Source organism: Haliaeetus albicilla, chromosome 21, assembly GCF_947461875.1.
Source record: "Haliaeetus albicilla chromosome 21, bHalAlb1.1, whole genome shotgun sequence".
Classification (NCBI taxonomy): domain Eukaryota; kingdom Metazoa; phylum Chordata; class Aves; order Accipitriformes; family Accipitridae; genus Haliaeetus; species Haliaeetus albicilla.
In genome coordinates this window covers 12,671,167-12,684,083 of record NC_091503.1, presented here as the reverse complement: position 1 = coordinate 12,684,083, position 12,917 = coordinate 12,671,167, and positions in this window count along the sequence as shown.

The window sequence follows — 12,917 nt, the reverse complement described above, 5'->3', positions numbered from 1 at the left end:
AGCTCCCTTCTCAAAATATACAGGAATGGTTTCAAGCCCTGTAAGTCTCCACAGAAGCTGCACTGCGTGGCAGTCCCTCTCTGGCAGCAGGCTCTCAGTCCTGTAGTACCTGTAGCTCCTGCTTTTGTCTTCCTAGCTTATTAAATATTTAATGGCAGACTGCAAATGATACAAAGTGAAATTTATTACAGTATGAATGGCCAGATAACAACTGCATGCCATTGAAGTTTCACAGAACACCTGATCCTAAGAGGATTGTAAGTAACTTTTTGGTACCAAGAACTGCCTCTGAGGACATTTTACTTGGGGCAAAAGACCAAGTAGTCCAGATTTGTGCACTGCAGGAAACTGACTTGCACCGATGGACAAACAACAAAGCAGCTCTTGAAGCATCCCACCATAGTCTGTAGTTTACTGCACCCACTACAGTTGAGTGTGAGTACTGAAAATGTTCAGAACGGCTCTCTAAAACCTCAAAGGGATAAATAAGCAAGTCAGTGAAAACCATCCAATTTTTCCAGGACTTCTCAAGATGCAGGCATGCTCCCTGCTATCCTGCCGTACACTGAAAAGTGTTTCCCAATTAGTTCAGCCAGAAGATGCCTCTTCCTCTCTGATGGGAATACCTATTCTGGTAGTGACTTGTGCAACTCATTTCAAATGTACTGAGTTGCCTCTTGGATATCCTGGAGAAATGTATTAGTGTGCCCTCTTCTGCATGTGTCCTCCAGAACTCCCATTACAAGCATGACCACAACAGTGGGAATGCAATGCCTTGATTATAGTGAGAAGCTCTGAAATCTGCACTCCAACTCAAACAAGGTCCTGGTCGTGCAGATAAAAGTGTGCATCTGGAGCAGACAGTACTTGTGCAAAGCTTTATAAAGCCACAGGTGACAGAAATAAAAGCTAGCCAATCTATTTATTTGGAGGTGAAACAGAAAAGGAACCTCATTCCCTTTCTTTGTCCATCTGATAAGCTACAGACACTTACCTGCCTACGTGGTCAGAAATGCTGTTCAGTGCCATAGATAGTAATTTTCCTGAGGTCACCTGCAGTTTCATGCAGGTTTAAATCTCTCCCCACCTGTACACTCCCACTCTGAAAAGATTGCCGATCCTCAATACATCCAGTAAGTAAACTTCTCCCTTTCCCACCTGTGCCTTCCAGAATATTACTTTTCTCATCTCTCTGGGAACACTAAAAACCCTTTGGCAGATAAGGTGTAATATATCTGGATTACACTGTTAGTGGATTATTAACAATAATGTCCAATGTGCATATCTCAGGCTATGCTACTGTGATCGTAAGCACTGTGGTGGTCTCTGCATTGCTAGACCACCGAGCTGAGATAGTTTCATCCAGATTATGAATGCCATTTCTGTCAAAGCAGCCACAGCCCATGCTAAGGTGTTTACTTAGGCTGTAGGGGGATGAATGACATCTGACCCAGCATCGTCTAGTTAGAAAGGTGCAAACGGACTTTATCCCATTCACCATAAAGCCCTGTGGCAGAAAGTTAAATTACAGTAGGGGAAAAAAAAAATTTGGTCAACTTGACCCGGCAGGGGTTACACTGAAGCAGCACTGTGTGTAATCCATTTATGTAAATGCATGCCACGCAACTACTTCATATTATTTCAAAAACTGCTCTTTCAGTCGAGTATCATGAATCCAAAAATTGGATTTATTGTACCACCGAAACACAATAAGCTGCATGTCTTATACACATGAACTGACAAGTATGTCTGATCCAAACACATAAAAGGTCAATGCATGCAGTCTGTTACTGACCACTGACTGAGGCCACAAAGTTACTCATTCATGCTAGGGTGACAACAGCTTTGATAGACCCTTAATCTTTGTCTTTGTTGGGACAACTACATCAGAAATTGTGAAGGGAGAAAATGCTGTGTTCGGCACTAAAACAGACAAAAAACTAGACTGTACATTATTGCTGCAGTGGAAATAATCATCTCTTATTCACAAAAAGCTTATTCAAAAAACCTGAAAACAACTCACTTGTCAAAAAGCCTCTTGCTGTCTTCTAGGGTTCAACCCTCCAAGACACTTGTGTGACAGCACATACCTCTAGTTGTCTGAGTGTGCTCAGCAACATTCAAACTACGCAGCACTTCATAGAATCAGAGAATGGGTTGGGTTGGGAGGGAGCTTCAAAGACCATCTAGTCCAACCCCCTGCCATGGGCAGGGACATCTTCCACTATATCAGGTTGCTCAAAGCCCCATCCAATCTGACCCTGAACACTTCCAGTGATGGTAAATCCACAGCTTCTCTGGGCAGCCTGTTCTAGTGTCTCACCACTCTTGTCATAAAAAATTTCTTCTTTATGTCCAATCTAAGCCTACCATCTTTCAGTTTGAATCATTGCCCCTTGTCTTGTCACAATCTTATATATCTCAAATCTTAACAGCACCTCAAAACTGTGAAAAGAATAAAGTAAGTTGACACTGTGCCTCCTGGATAGTTTGGAAAGAAAACAGCGAGAAATTGGAAAGTGAACCCATGGGCCACATGAGAAGCCCTAACAGGCGACGAGGCAGTTTGGAAATGCGCTTCCTTCAAGGTACTACCACTGGAAGATGCCAAGAGGCATCACGCCTCCATACCGGTTACTATGTGATCCCACAGCACTGCAAATGGCAAATCAAAGTGACTGGCTAAACAGCCCCTTTTCCTGACCTGCCCCACATCCACCGCCCCCCTCCCACCAAACCACCGAGGAACCCACCGGCAGGACCCAGCAACGCAAAACACGTCAACCAACCTCAAACGCAAGTTTTGGCAAGTCCACTTTCTTAGCGTAAAGATGCCAGCACCCTGCAATACACCCGGCTGGCGAAGCCCCAGTGCTGCGGTATAATTAACGCCGCTTTTCAGCGGCGAGCGCCGGCGCAGCCATACTCTGCAGTGCCCGCAGCAGAGCCCGGCCGGCCGCCTGTGCTGTCTGCTCCTCTGCCCGGACGGCATGGCCTGAAAGGGACCGCTGCCTGCACTGCTCTGTCCTCCGAAAATTTCACTTGAAGCCAAAACTGGCAGCAAACCAAGGTGTTCTCTCATGAGACCGTTAAATTAACGTTGCTGAAGGAAACTGGCTAGTAGTTCATGTGGCTCTGGGTTTGCTTTCCATCTGGTGTCGAACTTCAAATTCCCTCTACAGCTAGGAATAAAACAGGTGAGGTGCCAGGGCCACTCAGCACCCCCTACACATTACTAATTTCCTTTCATCCAGGCCTTTAAAAAAAAAAATCCCTGATCTTGCTACAGTTTTGAAATGTTATAGGGGAGGGGGGTTGCACTTAAAAAAGCAGCTGTTATTTCTCTCCAGGCTTTGCAAACATTCTTCCCATTAAGTAACTCATTTACTGCTACAGCAGGCACAGCTTCCTCCAACACACAGCTCTAAAAGAAGCTGATATATTTTACACTTAAAAAACACGGCCATAGAAAAGAAACAGATGTATTTTAAACAAAAGTGCTCATTTTCAGCTCCTCCTCACTCCTCTGCCTCACAGACAAAGTATCTAATAAGCCCTTCAGTCTGGCCGCTGACCACCTAAATCAGCACGATGAATTGTCCCAGTGTTTTCATTAGGGACATAATATCAATCTTTAATCAAGGACAAATAGCACTGCTTCCACTTACCTCCAAGTCACAGCTTCCAGTTCTGGAATTAGACGTCAATCCTGTTACTTTGCGGCTGCTTCCTTGTTTTTTGCCAAGATGGAGGGGGAAAGGAAGGCCAGTCCAGAGGTCATGAAAGATATTCAAGAAGTATAAAAGGAAAAAAACTATACAGCTATCTCCAACAAGAGAGGAGACAGCATCCAAGGTTCAGATAGGTCTAGATAGGCTCCTTTTCACATCACACACTTTTCAAAGCATGCTACCAACTTGAGAATTACTCCCATCACCATACACTGGGAAACTCCCATTAACATCAGCTAGAGCCAGGAAGAGATATTTTAGTACTTGCACTGGAAGTGGAGCCATTGATAGCTGCAAAACAGCTTTAACTGCTACACAGTGTTATTCAACTACCTGAGAAAAGCATGGATCTTTCTTCAAATATCTTTACTTTTCTTAAGTTCAAGTTGATTGTGGTGGGAAGCTCTGTGGCTGGAAGAAAATTAGAGAGCCATCCCAAGTACAGTACTGCTCATCCCTTATGAAGACAAAGCCCCAGCTGTCCCTTTACAATACTTGCAAGCCCCTTCTTTGAAAGAAACACCAAAACCCATGATACAGTCAGAAAGGTATTAAGAAAATGGAACATGACACACAGCTGCCACATGTAGCACAAGTGAGCACAACACGTGCAAACACAGATGTACCCTGGTCTACACGGTATCGGTTTCTTTGCTTATTTTGTATGCTTGACAAATGACATTTTACCTCATGCTTTCCCAAGTCTTTCTGGAAGTAATTTCTCTATGCATCTCCAGAATGCCACCAACAAGGACATGATCAAAAAGCCTCCATTTGCTTGCCTTAGTATGTTCAAATTCTCTCCTACAGGAGAAAATTTATTTAAAAAAAAAGTCCCTGGTTCAATTAGTTTTTTTGATTTAGTAGTTACTTGGAAAGAATTAGCTAGTCAAAAAATATGTCACTTTTGGCAAACAGAAGTATACGCACCCACTTTAAAAAAAAAAAAACTGTCCTACATTTTCAACTGTATGTCCACTGCCGAATTATCCTTTTCTTTAATTACAGCTGACAATTGCACAGATGTCTCCAACGCAGTTTGCTCATAAAGACACATTCATTGCAATGAGATACATGACAGACTTCACACTTAACAGTTGTCAACATAACTTCATTAATGTCCTGAATATCCATTTGCCCACCCCCCACCCACTTAAAAACCAAAATTAAAACCCGCTTTTCTTCTGTCATCACATCCTCCAACAACTATCACCACTCACTCAAGTGTTAGGAAAATAAGTCACCGCTTTTTCCATAATCTCCATCAACTAATGCTACTTCCAACAAAAGCAGCGTGCAAACAATCTCAAAGTCACAAATGAAAGAAGCCATTTTCATTTCCCAAAGACCACATCTCTTTATCTTGTTGACCCATCCAATTAGGTGGTATGATTCACCAATGACTAGTAGCACAAACATACATTCACGTCTTTAATTCTGTCAAAACATTACAAAATTAGACAGCACAGAGCAGCTACCATTGTCCTTTTAATGATGTTCCCATGATGACTGTAGCTGGCAAAACAAATGCTCAAGTGTTATATGAGCCCTTTTAATACGTAAAGTGTTTCCTATAAAAATAAGCTTGCATACTTAGAAGACAACAGGGTGGTCGAGGTCAGTTACAAAAATTACCTTTACTGGGTAGAGGAGACCTAAATGTTCTCGCTTATGAATGTCGGGCAAGCTTATCTTATGCACACATGGGGCAGCAGCCCCAAATGGAAACAACAAAAGCTATGGGACTCTAACCAAGAAGAATGCCTGTATTTCATATTTGTCTAAATAGGAGCTGAGCACGTGATGGAACATGTCTACAGATGGATCCAACTATCTGAAAACAAGAGATGTTAGCAGATGTTTACTTTTTGAGTAAAGACATTTATCTTTACTTGTGACTCATGCTAAGATTAAGTTTTATGTTAGAACAATCAATTAATCCACCTGATTGTGTCATCATTGAGAAGACTGATAACCTGCACACATGAACTTTGCCATAAAGGTCTTATGACAGCAATAACCAGGGCCTTGGTTACAACACTGTTCATTTTTCATACTTTCACAGGAACAGAAGCAAAATGTTCAAATCCAGTACCTCTTTACGATTACTTGAACTGAGGGAGGACTATAAGGTAGAGCAAGTCCAAGTAGGGTTCAGTAGGTCCTCCTTTCTCATGAGTCCTTCTTACTCATATCAGGCTTTGGATTTTGCAAGATGTTTGCATCTTTAAATCCTGGACGGAGCTAAGGGTGTTGTGAACCTCGTAAGGGTCAAGCCTTTGGCGACCTTCAGAGCCAGGAGAGCATGACAACCTGAAGGGATTATCGATGCTAGGAGGTGGGGCACCAGCAGAAGGAAATTCCCCTCCTTATTGCACTTTGGCTTAGGAGGGAGTCCCTTTGAATCCCTCCACTGGTGTCCCACTCTGCTCCTTTGCTGTCTCCCCTCTTTTGCACTGCAGACGTGTACACATACATAGCTGTAACTTAAGGCCCCAGCACTGATGAATGTCCTCCTTATTGTCAGACAGGCCTCCCCGCCACTGGGCTATACAGACAGCATTTACTGTCACAGGTAAGTGCTCTCATGAAACAATCAGTGTTGTGAGACAACTTTCTCCTTGAGTTTCCCTCTCTCCTCCAGCCTCCCTGACCTTGTTTGATGGCAAGATGGAACATGGTAAGGGAAGGAAATTGTGCAGCTGGAAGTTCCCCAGAAAACCTTGGAATAGTTCTCTGGTGGAAGAAAAACATCCATGGAAGTTATAAAATCACTTCTAAAACTGATATATCTGTATTGCAGGAAGCATGTGGTGAATCTTTCTTCGTAAATGTGATTTGAATATATGCAGGCAATTCAGTAAGACAAATTCAAGTTCTGGTGAATGAAGACTCGCTATTACTATATATACTCTATTAAGTAGAAATTCAAAATTACACACAAGAACATGAGAAAAAAGCAGTCATACTGACAAAAGTTGTTTGTTTTTTTTAAAATTGTTTATTTTGCCAAAAATTCCATCTAAACACAAAAGCTTAATATAATGTTAACTATGGTGCTGCTATTCTACCTGTATAATCAACTTAATGTCTCCGAAGATTTAAAGAATAGTGTAGCAATTATCTGATTGCACCTTAATGCCAGCTTTAAAATGAAGGGAAAAAATTCACTTCTGTATGCCTCATAGAAACAAGTAATTGCTTTAAATCCATCTTCCTTGAAAGCAAGCTGTAAACTCTCCAGTTTCAAAACAGGCAGATGAATCTCATGCAATTTGTCTGGTTTCTAATTATTAAGATAATTCATAATAAAAAGCTGGAGGGGGGAGAATTAGGTGCTAGAGAAAGATGTTTGGGCACACATCAACCACCAAAATGGATTAAGATCAGATGAAAAAGAGAGAACAGAACGGCTATTAAACTTCTGCCTAGTCTTCACTGGGGCTGTTGTTATAAACTTTGAGTACAGCTGCACTTAATGAGTTTGTGTAAAAGCAGACATCATACAAATGGGAGAAAGTACGAACTTCATCCAATTAGATAAGAGAATTGGCCAGCAGCCTCCAATGAACTGAAAAGCTCTTCCAACTTTAGGGATGAGAGCTAATTATAACTCTATTTTTGTGTGTGTGCGATGCTACTAAATTATAAAGAAATATTGTCCTGTCAAAAAACTATGTCATATGCACTGACTTGATTATTACAGATAGAGTATTTGCCAGAGACAGGGCTGGAAAGTGATTAGCCTTGATAATAAGAGAAGTCATTCTGCCATTAAACTTCAGGGGGCAAATGGCTTCCCTTCTTGAGTTTCTCCCAAAACTTGGGCAACAGGGTGGAATGGCAAGATTTTCTATTTCTTCTTCTTGATAGTGAGGGTGCAAGGAAGATATTCGACATAGATAGCTGTGTGCCTGTTCAGGAAAGGTAGCTCAAGAGATGTTCCCTGTTAAAACTAAAACTAACACACAAACTGGGATTTTTTTTTCCTTTTTTTTTTTTTAACACACAATAAGACAAAGAATCAGAACTCAGCTAGAGATGAACAGGCAGAAAGGTTCTCCCTGTTGCTTGATAACAATAAGTACCTTGTCCAGGGAGTGGACCAAGCTATGGAGGAAGCAAGGAAACAATGTTCCTTCTCCTCCTCCTTCGTTACCCCCAACCATGCCTCCTTAACACACTACGCTACAACTACTTAGGATGTGCAACCCCATCAGCCATGGCCCAAACAGCCTTCTTGGCTCTGTGGCCAAGTAGGTCCCCCATACACCTCCAGGAAACACTGTCCACCAAATCAGGCAATTTTCAAGAAACAAATGACATTTTAATTAAGGAGAAAAAAGTGTGAGAGGGCATGTGCTCACTCTGTGAAAGTACACACTGAGGGCAGCAGGGAAGGGAAGTGAAATTAGAGAATGTATTAATTGAATACTAGAAAACACGTTCAGACTCTGGACCCTACAATTCCACTTCACTCGTGTCTCCTCTGGAATAAGTGCTTACAACCACTGCCAAACAATGCCACTCCTGATAGCCTAATTCCCAGGTTCTGTGCTCGCTGACAACCTGTGCAGACCATCATTATGATTATGAAGCATAGCTTGGTTTTCTGTTCAGAACAAAGTAGAGCCACTGGGATTCCCTGAAAGAAGCCAGAAAAACAAGACAAAAAAAACCCCCAGAGCAGACAGAGCACACCGGGAGGCTGAGACTGCTAATGGGACAGCTGTAATCAAGGATGAAAGACTCAAACATGGGATTAAAAAGGGCAGTGGGAAGAGTCCAGATGAGCGCTGTGTTTGAATCTATCCAAGCCATACTTCTAAACTAATATGTTTTAATTCAATTATCCTAGAAGCAAATAAACAAACTAACTTAGCTTTATATCATCAGTAAGACAACAGAGCCAGCGACATCTCAAGAGACTTACAGCAATCCTTTGAACTTTGAATGAAGGCTACCAGTACAGCTCCTAAAACTAACACAGGCAAGAGAGAGGTTTAAGGCTTCTAAACACAGATTCAGTGTGTAAATTTAGAAATACTAAATAAAAGCAGTGGTGCCTTATTAAACAAAAAGCAAATCACCAAGAAATCAGCTTTCAGGGATCAGCTGAACCGCCGCATTGTACTCTCACGGAAAATTACCCAGCAGTTTTTTCTGAACCAAGAAACACAAATCAGTTTTGGTTAGTGAATGCAGGAGCCAAACTCTTCTATTGTGAGGGTTTCAATAGACGCTCAAATAACTTTGACAGCGTGGAGGGGGAAGGGTGTCTCTGACCCAGTTTCTATATTACAGCGTCGCTTGGGTGATGGTGGTACGAGTGTTCACAGCAGAACCTCTTTTTCTTTAATTTTCCTCTCCTGCTTGCCCACCATTGCTTTGTATAAATAATCCACAGATGTTATCATGGGCTCAAGAATAAGATTAATTGAGCTTAATGATTGCTGGTGACTTCTTATATGCATTCAGCTGATGATGTCTTCAGCAGAGAGGCCCTTTATGGAGTGCGAGAGGAAAATTTGCTTTTTTTCTTTGGCTTTCTCATTTCACAGCCATTTTGAAAGAGGAGTTCTCATTTCTTCATGGTATCTTTGCCTGAAACCTCTTAACATGCTGTGAGAAATTCTGAAGGTCAGACCTTCTTCACCTGGTAGAACCTGAATTATTTTTTTCTAGGCTCTCTGCCAAGAAGTTTCTTGCTACTTCTCATGCCATTCATCTGGGAGAAGATGCAACTGCTCCTTTTTGTAGAACAACAAAAGCCTGCAGAGGCAGGGAACTGGACTACCGAGCAAGGGGATAAATGCCTGAAAGACTGAAAAAAAGGCTCCACCTGCACAGGTGTCAGGGAAACTGGGAGTCTACGTGTGCAGGCACATAAGGGCAGTATCCCCGCCAGGCACCTGGGCAAGAGATGTGACAGATGAACTGGGATGAAGACACTGAAAATCTGAGTAAGACGGGCAATATCCAAAGGATGCACGTGAGGCTAAAATGACAGGTTCTTCCCACAGCAAGGGCTGAAATAGACTTACGAGTCTGAACATCCACAATAATAATTTTCTCTTTAGAAAGCCCTCACTGCTAGCCATGTTTCAATCTGGTTTTCAACAGATCTTGAATTATTATGAACCCTCGCTTGTCTGCTTTGATATGTCACAAGACATCACTAACCTGACAGCTCTCTGGCAGACTTCCAAGCATCTTCAAAAATACAAAACCAACTTTGCTTCTAGTGCTTCCCCCACTTCCAGCTCCTAAAACAAAATCTAATTCAGGGGCTTGAAAAGAGCAGAATCAGAGCTCACCAATGGCCTGAGAAAGAAAGCTGAAACTAAAAAGTTACACTGTCAAAAGCAATAGAATAAAGGGGAAAAGAAAAGCAGGAACGTTTTTACGTCAGCCCATAGGCTGCACAGCAGTGTATGCCACAGCAGGGGTAACCAACCCTTGAGAAGCACGCAAATAATTCTGCTATGCATAGACAGGGATTACAGCAGGTGACTCTCAGCATAGGTGCATGAATTTGGGGGCTACTGTGCAATCCAAACACAAGCAGTGGAAGGAGGTGAGCCAGCAAAAACTCCTAAGGAGATCCCTGTTCGATCCTATTGGACAGTAAAGCAGCCAAAGACCTAAGGAGCTGCTGTCGCCAGCCACAAGACCTCTTCCCAACTCTCCCTCTCATAACTTTCCTTGACTAAGGAGTGTTGTTCAAAATGCTGGTGCACGTTTTTTAGGGTTAAGAAGACTGGTCACTCTTGCACTTGTCAGTTATACTCAGAAGGCAAAAAGAAAAGACTAAGACTGGAGACAGGAAAGCCTGAAGCAAAGATGTAATGTAGTTTTTATTTTTCCATCAACAATACATTTGTATTCTCATTCCATTTGAGAAACCAGGTCCCTTTTTTGCTTTCCTTCCCAGAAGGTTCTCTTCCCTTTTTTACCACTGGGGAAAAAGAGATCTATTGGAACGTGTACATTATAAACCTAACTCATTTTGGTTTGAATCCAACAAATTTTACTTCACTTTCTCCAAATACACACATTTACTGCAAACATTTTGTATAATTTGAAAACTCATGTTTGTTAAGAAAATAGTAATGGTTAAAACTTTTGCCCATTTCTAGTGATTCCTTCTTCATGAGAATTGTGACACTTCCCTGGAAAACATTAGCTAGTACGCTAACTGCAGGACTGTTATGTTCACTCAAGGTGACAGAGGCATAATCCCCTCTGCTGCCAGACACCCCCCCTTGACTTTGGGCTATTCATTTTGCCTCTGTGCTCGTCAAATCCAGCTATAAACCAGGTATTAAACAGGTATTATAGCAACTTGCACCTTACAGAAGCACCATTATTGTGAAGCTCTTGCATACTGTGGAGGAAAAAGGTATAGAATATATAATAGCCCACATGAATTAGGCTTTAGAAAGATGCTGCAGAGGATGATGAACTTGACTGAACTATGATGTGCAGCTGAGCAAAGCAGTGCTATTTCCTGAACGACCAAAGCCTTAAGACACTCTTACCCTTGCAAATAGCACCACAAAATCTCTCACAGATTACAGATAGGCAGGACTTCTGTTTTATATCTCAGCCAGAAGACAAGAATCATTCTGCTTCTCAACGGGCTAAAAACATGCAGTGGTTCAAACAGACCAAAAGGGAAGGCAGCCAGTACCATAGAGCCAAGACCTATGGAATAAACACCATCATTCCTAAAGCACTTTAATTTTGTCTCCAGTGGAGTGGAAAAGCCAGGCTCGGTCTTACTTTGCTAACGGCATATGAAGAGTTCGCTGCCTGATGCAGTATGCCTGTGGCGTTGCTTCAACACTGGACATTTGTAGCTCCCCTCCTGCAACTTAAAACATGTTTTCTGAACGCAGCCTTAGCTAAAACCCTTTACTGACAAGAATTGATCTCATTTACTTGTTGGTCTTTGACATCCCTCATCTAGATTCAGGGTGGTCTATTTGCGGTTCTCTGCAGGCTCCCTCCATTCACACTCCGGAGCTGAGCTGGACGTGGTGAGGCCGGTGGCATCCCGGTACAGACACATGCCAACAGGGAACAGCCGAGAGCCCAGTGCCTTCCTCCCAGTCCTCCACGGATTATCAGCAGTAACTGGTGATGGAGCTGGTGGGGAAGAGGAAAAAGAGAGAAAAACTGAGAAAAGTGAACCAGATGATTAAGGAGTAAAGAATCGCAGATGAAACTAAAAATAGTCCCCTCGGCAGTTGTAAAGGAAATTCGTTTGACAGGAGGCTGCTTCTTTTGTCGAGAGTGGTTTGTTATGCAAGAGACGATACCAACACCGGCTCTTCTTATCTTGGTTGTCAGTTTAACTGACAAAAAGGAGCAGGGGTTAACATCACTGGAGCCACAGCCAGTCTTAACATTTGTTTGTTTTCATGCATGTGCGTGTTTTAAGAGGCAGCCCAGGGATTAATACTGGCAAGAAACTGTGGTGCAAGCTCAGTTAAGCAATTTCAGAAAAATCTTAAGAGTACTCACTTGTTATTAAAGGCAACAGTTAAGCCCCTGCCTTCTGCTTCAGCCATCCCAAGAAGGGGATCATGGTGACTTTCCCGCACAACAGAAAACTTAATGCTCACAAGTTCTTCCACTCGCAGGCAGCAGGGGACAACCTTGCCCCTAATCTGCTTCTCCAGTTCGTAAGGTAGCTCACCCAAAACAGGCAGAGCCTTCTGGATACAAGAAAATGCTAAATTAAAATGAACAAAGTTGTTTCATTTTCCCCCCACTCCTTCCTGATGCTGACCCTTCAATAGCATTTACACCTCTACGTATGAAGGTAAGAAGTAGGAAGAGGCTTTAAAAGACACCACCTTAACATCTCCTCTTACAGAAAAGAAGTCACTGTAAAACCAGGAGGAGAAGAGGGAAAAATGAGGACATCAGCAGCTTCCCTGACAACTGTCCACAGGAGTGCAGGTAAGCCTGTATGTTCCTCATTAATGTGCCTTCTGGCATGCCTGCAAGCTTTTAGAGAGCCTGGTGGTCACTGCTGCCAATATCTGCTGGTGAGGAGGTAAGCAAATCACAGTCTGTCCAAGTTAAACAAGTAAAGGCCAGGGCTTTGAAAAACTCAAGAGACACACACACGTGCACACACACGGTGTGTGGGAGTAGGCACTCGGGTATGATGTA